This window comes from Pristiophorus japonicus, chromosome 11 (genome assembly GCF_044704955.1).
Source record: "Pristiophorus japonicus isolate sPriJap1 chromosome 11, sPriJap1.hap1, whole genome shotgun sequence".
Taxonomy (NCBI): domain Eukaryota; kingdom Metazoa; phylum Chordata; class Chondrichthyes; family Pristiophoridae; genus Pristiophorus; species Pristiophorus japonicus.
The window spans coordinates 6,281,346-6,294,495 of NC_091987.1; the positions used below are offsets into that span (position 1 = coordinate 6,281,346).

At 49.5% G+C, this 13,150-nt stretch overlaps 1 protein-coding gene across 3 annotated transcripts in view; it reads right to left on the reverse strand.

The window, feature by feature from the left end:
* gabpa (GA binding protein transcription factor subunit alpha) overlaps positions 1-13,034 on the reverse strand; it is a 46,037-nt gene extending 33,003 nt beyond the window's left edge. For all 3 annotated transcript variants that reach the window (XM_070893223.1, XM_070893221.1, XM_070893222.1), the window contains exons 1-2: positions 12,606-13,034; positions 4,442-4,508 (exon numbers count right to left, since the gene is read on the reverse strand). The gene's annotated coding sequence lies outside the window, so the exon portion shown is untranslated. The remainder of the gene's footprint in view (positions 1-4,441; positions 4,509-12,605) is intronic.
* Between the last annotated feature and the right edge of the window lie 116 nt (positions 13,035-13,150).

A 13,150-nucleotide genomic window follows, 5' to 3' on the forward strand; every position in this document is an offset into this window, starting at 1 on the left:
GTCAAGCACAATTTCCCTTTCATAAATCCATGCTGACTTGGACCGATCCAGTCACGGCTTTCGAAATACGCTGCTACTTCATCTTTAATAATTGATTCCAACATTTTCCCCACCATCGGTCAGGCTAACCGGTCTATAATTCCCCTTTTTCTCTCTCCCTCCTTTTTTTTTTAAAAAAGTGGGGTTACATTAACTACCCTCCAGTCCATTGGAACTGATCCAGAGTCTATAGAATGTTGGAAAATGATCACCAATGCATCCACTATTTCTGGGGCCACTTCCTTGAGGGATTCAGCCTATCAGGCCCTGGGGATTTATCAATCCCATCGACTTCCCTAACACAATTTCCTGACTAATAAGGATTTCCTTCAGTTCCTCCTTTTCGCTAGATCCTCGAACCCCTATTATTTCCGGAAGGTTGTTCATGTCTTTCTTGTGAAGACAGATCCAAAGTATTTGTTCAATTGGTTTGTCATTTCTTTGTTCCCCATTATAAATTCACCTGATTCTGACTGCAAGGAATCTACGTTGGTCTTCACTAATCTTTTTCTCTTCACATATTTGTAGACGCTTTTGCAGTCAGTTTTTATGTTCCCAGCAAGCTTCCACTCATACTCTATTTCCCCCCCTCCTAATTAAACCCTTTGTTCTCCTCTGCTGAATTCTAAATTTCTCCCAATCCTCAGGTTTGCTGCTTTTTCTGGCCAATTTATAAGCCTCTTCCTTGGATTTAACACTATCCCTAATTTTCCTTGTTAGCCACGGTTGAGCTACCTTGCCCGTATTATTTTTATTCCAGAGTGATGTACAATTGTTGAAGTTCATCCATGTAATCTATAAATGTCTGCCATTGCCTATCCACTGTCAACCCTTTAAGTATCATTTGCCAGTCTATCCTAGCCAATTCACATCTCATACCATCAGTTACCTTTCCTTAAATTCAGGACCCTAGTCTCTGAATTAACACTGTCACTCTCCATCTAAATAAAGAATTCTACCATATTATGGTCGCTCTCCCCCAGAGGGCCTCGCACAACAAGATTGCTAATTAGTCCTTTCTCATTACACAACACCCAGTCCAAGATGGCCAGCTCTCTAGTTGGCTCCTCGACATATGTGCCTGCTGCCATTGTCCTTCTAGGTGGTACAGGTCATGGGTTTGGGAGGTGCTGAAGAAGCCTTGGTGAGTTGCTGCAGTGCATCTTATAGCTGGTACATACTGCAGCCACGGTGCGCCGGAGGGAGTGAATGTTTAAAGTGGTGGATGGGGTGCCAATCAAGTGGGCTGCTTTGACTTGGATGGTGTCGAGTTTCACGAGTGTTGTTGGAGCTGCACTCACCAAGTGAGTATTCCATCACACTCCTGACTGATCAGCCATGATCATATTGAATGGTGGTGCAGGCTCAAAAGCCGAATGAACATAACATAAGAATTAGGAACAGGAGTAGGCCATCTAGCCCCTCGAGCCTACATGGCTGATCTGGCCGTGGACTCAGCTGCACTTACCCGCCCGCTCCCCATAACCCTTAATTCCCTTATTGGTTAACAATCTATCTATCTATCTGTGATTTGAATACATTCAATGAGCTAGCCTCAACTGCTTCCTTGGGCAAAGAATTCCACAGATTCACAACCCTCTGGGAGAAGAAATTCCTTCTCAACTCGGTTTTAAATTGGCTCCCTCGTATTTTGAGGCTGTGCCCCCTAGTTCTAGTCTCCCCGACCAGTGGAAACAACCTCTCTGCCTCTACCTTGTCTATCCCTTTCATTATTTTAAATGTTTCTATAAGATCACCCCTCATCCTTCTGAACTCCAATGAGTAAAGACCCAGTCTACTCAATCTATCATCATAAGGTAACCCCCTCATCTCCGGAATCAGCCTAGTGAATCGTCTCTGTACCACCTCCAAGGCGAGTATATCCTTCCTTAAGTAAGGTGACCAAAACTGCACGCAGTACTCCAGGTGCGGCCTCACCAATACCCTATACAGTTGCAGCAGGACCTCCCTGCTTTTGTACTCCATCCCTCTCGCAATGAAGGCCAACATTCCATTCGCCTTCCTGATTACCTGCTGCACCTGCAAACTAACTTTTTTGGGATTCATGCACAAGGACCCCTTTTATAGGGGGCACTGGAGGAAAAAATGTGATTTTAGTGCCCAAAAAAAAAGAACACAAAAAAAAAACACAAAAAAGAAAAAAAAGGGCCTTGTAAATGTCTGGTGTGTCATCCAGGGCGGGTGGCACGGTTTAATGTTTATGTTTTTTCAGGTAAACTCCAAAAGAGTTTCATGCACAAGGACCCCCAGGTCCCTCTGCACCGCAGCATGTTGTAATTTCTCCCCATTCAAATAATATTCCCTTTACCTGTTTTTTTCCCCCCCCCAAGATGGATGACCTCACACTTTCCGACATTGTATTCCATCTGCCAAACCTTAGCCCATTCGCTTAACCTATCTAAATCTGTTTGCAGCCTCTCTCTGTCCTCTACACAACCCGCTTTCCCACTAATCTTTGTGCCATCTGCAAATTTTGTTACACTACACTCTGTCCCCTCTTCCAGGTCATCTATGTATATTGTAAACAGAATGGCCTACTCCTGCACCTATTTTCTATGTTTCTATGAAATGATATGGTTCTTGTCCAACCACAGTATCTGGAATTACGGATGTGCAACCTCTACAATGGATGGCAATATGTTTTTAATGCCCCTTTTAAATCACTGTGTTACTAACACCAGACTTGACTTAGGCAACAATACTGTATTATTATTGAGGTGCTGCCAGCCCAGGGGATATCCAGAAGCTCCTCTGGAGGCTGCAAGGTCAATATTGCAATGAGTTGACAATTTGTCAGGCTGTGACAAAGGACCACCACCAGAAACAATGGAGCATGTCTTTTGTTGCAAACTTCGAAAAGGCTGTGAAGCCAATGGAATAAAAGGGACAGTGGCAGCATGGATAGAAATTGGCTAAGTGACAGGAAACAGAGAGTAGTGGTGAACAGTTGTTTTTCAGACTGGAGGAAGGCATACAGTGGTGTTCCCCAGGGTCGGTACTAGGACCACTGCTTTTCTTGATGTATATTAATGATTTGGAGTTAGGTGTACAATTTCAAAATTTAAGGTGGACACAAAACATGAAAGTATAGTGAACAGTGAGGAGGATAGTGAGAGACTTCAAGAGGACACAGACAGGCTGGTGAAATGGGCGGACACGTGGCAGATGAAATTTAACGCAGAGAAGTGCGAAGTGATACATTTTGATAGGAAGAACGAGGAGAGGCAATATAAACTAAAGGGGATGCAGGAACAGAAAGACCTGGGATTATATGTACACAAACTGTTGAAGGTGGCAGGGCAGGTTGAGAAAGTGGTTACAAAAGCATACGGGATCCTGGGCTTCATAAATAGAGGGATAAGTGCAAAAGCAAGGAAGTTATGATAAACCTTTATAAAACTCTGGTTCGGCCTCAACTGGAGTATTGTGTCCAATTCTGGACACTGCACTTTAGGAAGGATGTGAAGGCTTTAGAGGGTGCAGGTAAGATTTACAAGAATGGTTCCAGAGATGAGGGACTTCAGTTACGTGGCTACACTGGAGACGCTGGGGCTGTTCTCCTTAAAGCAGAGAAGTTTGAGAGGAGATTTGATAGAGGTGTTCAAAATCATGAGGGGTCTAGACAGAGTAGAGAGAGAGAAAGCATTCCCAGTGGCAGAAAGGTGGAGAACCAGTGGACACAGATTTAAGGTGATTGGCAGAAGAACCAAAGGCGACATGAGGACATTTTTTTTACGCAGCGAGTGGTGAGGATCTGGAATGCACGGCCTGAAAGGGTGGTGGAGGCAGACTCAATCGTGGCTTTCAAAACGGAATTGGGCAAGTACCTGAAGGATAAAATTTTCAGGGCTATGGGGAAAGGAACTAGCAGAGAGCCGGCACAGGCTCGACAGGCTGAATGGCCTCTTTCTGTGCTGTAATTATTCTGTAATGCTACGTTCCAAAGTCACCACGTAGCGAAAACTTGACACAATCAGAATACTGGAAGAAACATGTATTGCAGAACTACTTTGAGCATAGATAATTCTGCAATACAAATGGACCAACAGGCTGTAGTGCAAACTGGAAGAGCTACTAAAGCCAGGGCTGCCATCTAGACCCGAGGAGGCGCAACAACAAGGCCAAGTGATTTATTAGTACTTAGCAAAATCGTATTTTAGCTTTAGCACGGGCTTTTTGAAGCAATACTGCAGTATTGGGCGGCAAATCAAGTTACGCAATTCAAGTGCAGAAATTCATGGGATGTGATGCCTCCACAAATCACTTGCTTCTTAAGAAGATATCTGCACCAATACTCACATCCACAGAGCACAAAACAATTTTAACAAATCCCATTAGAAAGACAAAGGCTGCATAACAAAATTCGGTCGCGAAGACTTACGCCGCCAAGCTGGGCCTTCAATCTGTCCAGTTCTGAAAAGGGTCGGGAAGTGGGGCCGGTGATACCTCTGGAAAATAATCATACAAATTTAAACCATCATTGCATTCAGACAGCACCTTTGAAGCAATAAAATAACCCAATTATCATGGGAAACTTGATTAAATTACTTCATTTTCAAAACAACTCAAGACTCCAATATAAATGCATCGCAAACTTGTAATGCAAGTGGCTAATTTTTATACGTAAAAAAAATTCTTGAAGACTAACCAATATAATTTCTCCCTATCGCTCCAGCCATTTCATGCTCACAAGTTGTGTGCGAGTGTTTTTTTTTTTTACTTTTGAAAGCGTTGCTGGATGGCTGGCTTTTTGGTTAATTCGTTCCAGATGGACCAAATAGCACAGGATGTGTCGCAATGCCAAAAGGCAACTTAGCAACCGACGGCAGCAGGATATAAACTGCACCAGTCTACGGGTAAGCCAGCAGCCGAAGACTGGGAGAGAAAACTCAGGACTCTTGGGTATCTGGACACATTGCATCAGAACCCCAGAACAGTGGGACCATACAGAAATGATCAGGAACCACACGATTTCAAATTTCACAGGTAGGATCATATTTCGGCAAAATGGAAGACTGGCGATGGCGGACCGAAAGGAAGGAAATAAAAATAATCTTTAAATGGGAACAGGCTTTTCTTTCAGCAGCGTTGGATGCCCTGCAGACTGCACACTCCATCTTGCTTTAAAGCATTTTTAAAACGCCTCAACGAAGGAAATAGCTGCTAGTCGGACACTGGTTGCAAATTGCTTCCACATTGGGTTTAAACCAGCTCGATACCACAGACTCCACTTCCTCCGCAACCAGCATCAGAACGTCATTTTTATTTTCCATTCTTGGGAGGTGGGCGTTACTGGCAAAGCCGGCAGTTATTGCCCATCCCTAGTTGCCCTGAGAAGAAGGTCATACAACCAAGTGGTGTGCAAAGTCACTTCAGAGAGCAGTTAAAGAGTCAACCACGTTGGTGTGGGATTGGGGTTACACAGTGGCGAGGCCGGGTAAGGACAACAGGTTTACTTCCCGAAAAAAAGGACATTAATGAGCCAGATGGGTTTTAAAAATGACAACCCGACAACTTCAAGGTCGCTTTTCCCATTTCTTCAGTGTCGGCCGTGGCTCAGTGGGTAGCTCCCTCGCCTTGGAGTCAGTAGGTTGTGGGTTCAAGACCCATCCCAGAGACTCGAGCACAAAAATCTAGGCTGACACTCCGGTGTCGTGTCGAGCCCTGTCGAAAGTGCCGTCTCTCGGACGAGACCTTAAACCGAGGCCCCGTCTGCCCTCTCAGGTGAACATAAAAGACCCCCTGGCACTGTTTCAAAGAAGAGCAGGGGAGTTCTCCCCCGGCGTCCTGACCAATATTTACCCCTCAACCAACATCACTAAAACAGATTAGCTGCTCATTATCACATTGCTGTTTGTGGGAGCTTGCTGTGCGCAAATTGACTGCCACGTTTCCCACATTACAACAGTGACCGCACTTCAAAAAGTACTTCAAATGGCTGTGAAGCACTTTGGGACGTCTAGTGGGCGTGAAAGGCGCTACAGAAATGCAAGTTACCTTATAAGATCCAGCAAGGCAAGGAGGCGGTCAGCTCAAAAACAGCTCGAGCAGAGGGATTAGAGCAGATCATGTGCTTTCCTCTCCACTCGAGGGGGGGGGGGGGGGGGGGGAGAGAATTGAAGCTGTATATTTAAAATGATGCTATTACTTGAAGCTGGGTTTAACAGAGAGTCAGTTCACTGAAAAGCCCCTGCTCGATAACAGCACAACAGAAACCAACGGTGTACTTTTCGCTAACTCTGTATTTGAGGAAGAACGAACATGTTTCCTGTGTGGGAGTGCAATGAAACACATGCTGGGGGCTTCATTACTGAATCACATCCGTCGCAATCAGAGTCACTGGCTGAGTAACATTCCTTTCAAGGCCCTAAGCTCTGGAATTCCCTCCCTAAACCTCTCCGCCTCCTCTCTCTCCTCCTTTAAGACACTCCTTAAAACCTCTCTCTTTGACCAAGCTTTCGGTCATGTGGCTCGGTGCCAAATTTTGCTTGGCTCGCTTTACTGTGTTAACAGGTGCTATATAAATACAAGTTGTTGTTGTTCTTGACTCAGTATAGTGGGCGCATGTTGTATTGAAGCAGAAACATAGAAAATTCGTGCAGGAGTAGGCCATTAGGCCCTTCGAGCCTGCTCCACCATTCAATATGATCATGGCTGATCATTCCCTCAGTGCCTCTTTCCTGCTTTCTCTCCATACCCCTTGATCCCTTTAGCAGTAAGGGCCGTATCTAACTCCCTCTTGAATATAACCAATGAACTGGCATCAACTCTCTGCGGTAGGGAATTTCACAGGTTCACAACTCTCTGGGTGAAGAAGTTTCTCCTCATCTCAGTCCTAAATGGCCTACCCCTTATCCTTAGACTGTGTCCCCTGGTTCTGGACTTCCCCAACATCGGGAACATTCTTCCTGCATCTAACCTGTCCAATCCCGTCAGAATTTTATATGTTTCTATGAGAGCCCCTCTCATCCTTCTAAACTCCAGTGAATACAGGCCCAGTCGATCCAGTCTTTCCTCATATGTCAGTCCTGCCATCCCGGGAATCAATCTGGTGAACTTTCGCTGCACTCCCTCAATAGCAAGAACGTCCTTCCTGAAGAACTTGCTGTCTCCAGAAGCGGACAGGTAAATGTCATTCAGGCCAGGGCTGTACCGACTGATTAGTTCAGTGGTTTGAATGTAAAGATGGTACAACCTCCATTGTCAATGTGCATTCGGTATCTGACTCAGTAATGGTTGCTGAATGCATCTCTGTTGAGGAGCAGTGCAGTGATTGAGTTTCAGATGTACATGTTGCACAAGGCACGACTGTGCTGTGGCTATGTATTTATACAGGTTTTAGCACACGAATGTGTGTCCGTGTTCTTGCTCTGGGTGTTTTATATATTTGCAGCACAGGACATTATTGTGACCTGGCTCTGTCTGTGTAAGATAAAAGCAAAATACTGCGGAGGCAGGAAATAAAAACATTGTGCACAGTTACTTAAGACATTATTGTACCCTGGCTGAAGAGTTCTAGAACCAGTGGTCAGTGTCTCAGAATAAGGGGTTGGCCATTTAGGACGGAGATGAGGAAGAAATGTCTTCACTCAGAGGGTTGTGAATCTTTGAGTATATTCAAGACTGAGATCGATAGATTTTGGGAATCAAGGGATATGGGGATAGGGCAGGAAGGTGGAGTTGAGGTCGATGGTCAGCTATGATTTCCTACATTACAACAGCGACTACTTTCCAAAAGTACTTCATTGGCTGCAAAGCACTTTTAGATATCTCGTGGTCGTCAAAGGTGCTATATAAATGCAAGTCTTTTCTTTATGATCATATTGGCTCGAAGCACTGACTGGCCTACTCCTGCTCCTAATTCCTATGTTCTTATGGCTGTGTGTGAGATCGAGGGGTATATGGCTACAGAGCATTATATATAGGCTACCCCCATGTATGTGTGTGAACTCCGTACGGTACTCATTATTGCACACTGACTGACTTGAAGGATTAATCAATTCTGTCTGTATGTCAGTTTCCACATGTACGTTGATGACATCCAGCTCTACCTCACTACCACTTCTCTTGACCCCTCCACCGTCTCTAAATTGTTTGGACTGCTTGTCCGACATCCAGTTCTGGATGAGCAGACATTTTCTCTAATTGAATATTGGGAAGACCGAAGTTTTTTTTCGGTCCTCGCCACAAACTCTGTTCCCGAGCCACTGACTCCATCCCTCTTCCCAACTTCTGTCTGAGGCTGAACCAAACTGTTTGCAACCGTAGTGTCATATTTGACCCTGAAATGAGCTTTCGACCAATTTCCGCAGCATAACTAAGACCGCCTAATTCCACCTCCGTAACATCGCCCGTCTCCGCCCTCGTCTCAGCTCTTCCGCTGCTAAAGCCCTCATCCATGCCTTTATTACCTCTAGACTTGACTATTCCAATGCACTCCAGGCTGGCCTCTCACATTCTACCCTACGTAAACTAGAGGTGATCCAAAACATAGAAACATAGAAAATAGGTGAAGGAGTAGGCCATTCGGCCCTTCAAGCTTGCACCACAATTCAATAAGATCATGGCTGATCATTCCATCAGTACCCCTTTCCTGCTTTCTCTTCATACCTCTTGTGCTTCAGATCCCCAGGACACTCAGCCAAGAGCATCAAGAGGCAGCAGCTGGGACAGGCGGTACCTCGCCTCGCTCTGGCCGCTCAACTTGGCTGCCCGTGCCCTAACTTGCACCAAGTCCCGCTCACCCATCATGCCGGTGCTCAATGACCTACATTGTCTCCTGGTTAAGCAATGCCTCGATTTCAAAATTCTCACTTTTATTTTCAAATCCCTTTATGGCCTTGCCGCTCCCTACCTCTAATCTCCTCCAGCCCCACAACCCTCACCGGAGATGTCTGCACTCCTTTAATTCTGCCATTCTGAGCATCCCTGATAATAAATGGCTCAACCATTGGTGGCCGTGCCTTCAGTTTCCTTGGTCCCAAGCTCTGGAACTCCCTGCCTAAACCTCTCCGCCTCTCTTGCCTCCTTCAAGGCGCTCCTTAAAACATACCTTTTTGACCAAGCTGTTGGTCACCTGCACTAATTTCTAATTATATGGCTCGATTTCAAATTTTTTATCTCATAATACTTCTGTGAAGGGCCTTGGGATGTTTAATAGGTGCTTTAAAAATGCAAGTTGTTTGCATACACCATGTAGGTGGGACGAGACTGGACAAGGGGAGAAAAAAAATTGTCCATAAGCGTGACCCTGAGCTTCCGGTCGCCTGTCTCTTTAAACCTCCGCTCCACTCTGACCTCTCTGTCCTCGGCCTCAAACTGTTCCAATGAAGCTCAATGCAAGCTCGAGGAACAGCACCTCATGTTTTAACCTCTGCCCATTCTCCCCCCTTTTTTATTTTTACAAACTACTCCCCTTTTTGTTTCCCGTGGCAGCTAGTAATTATTCTGCCATTCACACCCTATCTAGACTCATCTTTTGTTTCCTAACTTGTGCCATTACCATCTCAATTTGATCCATCATCCCTTTTGTGTCTCAAATCTCTCCTGCCTTCCACCTCATCACAGACCTTCCTTTTTGTTCTTTCCTCCCCTCCCCCTTTCAGTGCCCCCTTGCATTTCCTTAAGAATCTGTTACACTTTGAACTTTTGCCAGTTCTGACGAAGGGTCATCGACCCGAAGCGTTAACTCTGTTTCTCTCCACAGATGCTGCCCGAGCCACTGAGATTGCCAGCATTTTCTGAGGACAGACACTGACACCAACTCATGGGTTCACTCTTCCCTTGTAAAACAGACACACACTAACCCCGGCCCCCAGTCTCCAAATGTATAGACACTGACCTCCCCAACACAGGCACACTCACCCCGTGTAGATAGACACTGATCCGATCCCCAGTCAGTCACACACTCGCTGTATCGGCAGACACTGCCCAGCCTCCCCCTGCCCATGTAAAGACATGGACACCACCCTGGGAACACTCTCCCCGTGCAGACAGACACTATTCTACCCCACTCCCCCCATCTGTAATTTACCTATCCTGATACATTTAGAAAAAATCATCCATGTAGAATTTCATTCTCAGCTACACCGACTACAAAAATCACAAATTGAATAGGACAGAAACCGGCTGTGTGCCCAGGACATTGAGCACATGGACCACAGGGACTCGGACCGGGTCTATACAATGCAGTGAGATTATTAGCCTGTGGGCTGTCACCTCTTGTGTACAGAGCAGTGAAAGACAGCAACCTTGGGAACAAAACCACCCAAAGTGCAGACAAGGCAGCAAGTGCAAAAACATCCAACAGGGTTGGAGGACCACCTAATAAGACTGCTCCCAGACGTGGCCATAAACAGGTATAGGCAGTGGGTGGTCGAAGGGGCTGTTAGGCCCGACTGCCTGCCTCTCTTCCGTGGCTACGTTCATGCCCGTTTGTTCCTGGCCATGCATCACATGGGGTCCATCAGTATACTTCACACATTCCATGATCAGTGGGAACTAGAGGGACTGGGATGCTTCATGACACCGCCCCCCTCGGGCACACTCTCCCCGTGTAGAGACACTGAACGCCCCCGCCCCCCCCCCCCCACCCCGGGCACACTCTCCCCGTGTAGAGACACTGACACCCCCTGGGGCACACTCTCCCCGTGTAGAGACACTGAATGCCCCCGCCCCCCCCCCCACCCACCCCGGACACACTCTCCCCGTGTAGAGACACTGACACCCCCGGGGCACACTCTCCCCGTGTAGAGACACTGAACCCCCCTACGCCCCGCAACCCGGGCTCAATCTCCCCGTGTAGAGACACTGACACCCCCTGGGGCACACTCTCCCCGTGTAGAAACACTGACACCCCCTGGGGCACACTCTCCCCATGTAGACACGGACAACCCCTGGGGCACACTCTCCCCGTGTAGAGACACTGACACCCCCTGGGGCACACTCTCCCCATGTAGACACGGACAACCCCTGGGGCACACTCTCCCCGTGTAGAGACACTGACACCCCCCGGGGCACACTCTCCCCGTGTAGAAACACTGACACCCCCTGGGGCACACTCTCCCCATGTAGACACGGACAACCCCTGGGGCACACTCTCCCCGTGTAGAGACACTGACACCCCCTGGGGCACACTCTCCCCATGTAGACACGGACAACCCCTGGGGCACACTCTCCCCGTGTAGAGACACTGACACCCCCCGGGGCACACTCTCCCTGTGTAGAAACACTGACACCCCCTGGGGCACACTCTCCCCATGTAGACACGGACAACCCCTGGGGCACACTCACCCAGAGTAGAGACACTGACACCTCCCCGGGCACACTCTCCCTGTGTACAGACACTGACACCCCCTAGGGCACACTCTCCCAGTGTACAGACACTGACACCCCCCGGGGCACACCCTCCCCGTGTACAGACACTGACACCCCCCTGGGGCACACTCTCCCCGTGGACAGACACTGACACCCCCTGGGGCACACTCTCCCAGTGTAGAGACTGACACTGACACCTCCTGGGACACACTCTCCCCCTGTAGACACTGACACCCCCCGGGGCACACTCTCCCCATGTAGAGACACTGACACCCCCCTGGAGCACAGTCTCCCCGTGTAGAGACACTGACACCCCCTGGGGCATACTCTCCCCGTGTAGAGACACTGACACCCCCTGGGGCACACTCTCCCCGTGTAGAGACACTGATACCCCCTGGGGCACACTCTCCCCGTGTAGAGACACTGACACCCCCCGGGGCACACTCTCCCCGTGTAGACAGACATTGACACCCCCCTGGGGCACACTCTCCCCGTGTAGAGACTGACACCCCCCCTGGGGCACACTCTCCCCGTGTAGACAGACACCGACACCCCCCTGGGGCACACTCTCCCCGTGTAGAGACACTGACACCCCCCTGGGGCACACTCTCCCCGTGTAGAGACACTGACACACCCCCGGGGCACACTCTCCCCGTGTAGACAGACACTGACACCCCCTGGGGCACACTCTCCCCGTGTAGAGACACTGACACACCCCCGGGGCACACTCTCCCCGTGTAGACAGACACTGACACCCCCCCGGGGCACACTCTCCCCGTGTAGAGACACTGACACACCCCCGGGGCACACTCTCCCCGTGTAGACAGACACTGACACCCCCCCGGGGCACACTCTCCCCGTGTAGACAGACACTGACACCCCCCCAAAACACACTCTCCCCGTGTAGACAGACACTGACACCCCCCTGGGGCACACTCTCCCCGTGTAGACAGACACTGACACCCCCCTGGGGCACACTCTCCCCGTGTAGACAGACACTGACACCCCCCGGGGCACACTCTCCTCGTGTAGAGACACTGACACCCCCCCGGGGGCACACTGTTTTAAGGCGGAGACAGACAGATGTGTGAGCTCTAAGAGAGCCAAGGTTTATGGGGAGCGGGCAGGGAAGTGTAGTCGAGGGCCCAGGGATCAGACAAGAGCCACGGGCCTTACTGAACGGGCGGAGCCGGCCTCGGGCGGCCTGCTGCTGTCCTGGGGTCACTCACCGTGCCGTCGGCCTCTGTGTCCGCGGCCCGCTCCCTCAGGAGCCCGGCTCGGGCCTCCACTGTCCGCAGTCTCTCCGGCCTCCACACTCCGGGATGCTCGGGCCCCCCCCCAGTACTCTCTGTCTGTCTCACTCACACTCCCTGGTTTCTGCGGCCTCGGGCACTGTCTCTCGCGGGCCCCGGTACTCTCCCCCTCTCTCTCAGGCCCCGGTCCACAGTACTCCCTCTCTCTCCGGCCTGTCTCTCTCTCAGGCCCCGGTCCACAGTACTCCCTCTCTCTCCGGCCTGTCTCTCTCTCAGGCCCCGGTCCACAGTACTCCCTCTCTCTCCCTCTCTCTCTCTCTCAGGCCCCGATCCCCAGCTCTCTCTCTCCGGCCTGTCCCTCTCTCAGGCCCCGATCCCCGGTCCCCAGCACTCTCTCTCTCCGGCCTTGGTCCCCAGTACTCCCCCTCTCTCTCTCTCTCTCAGGCCCCGATCCCCGGTCCCCAGTACTCTCTCTCTCTCCGGCCTGTCCCTCTCTCAGGCCCCGATCCCCGGTCCCCAGT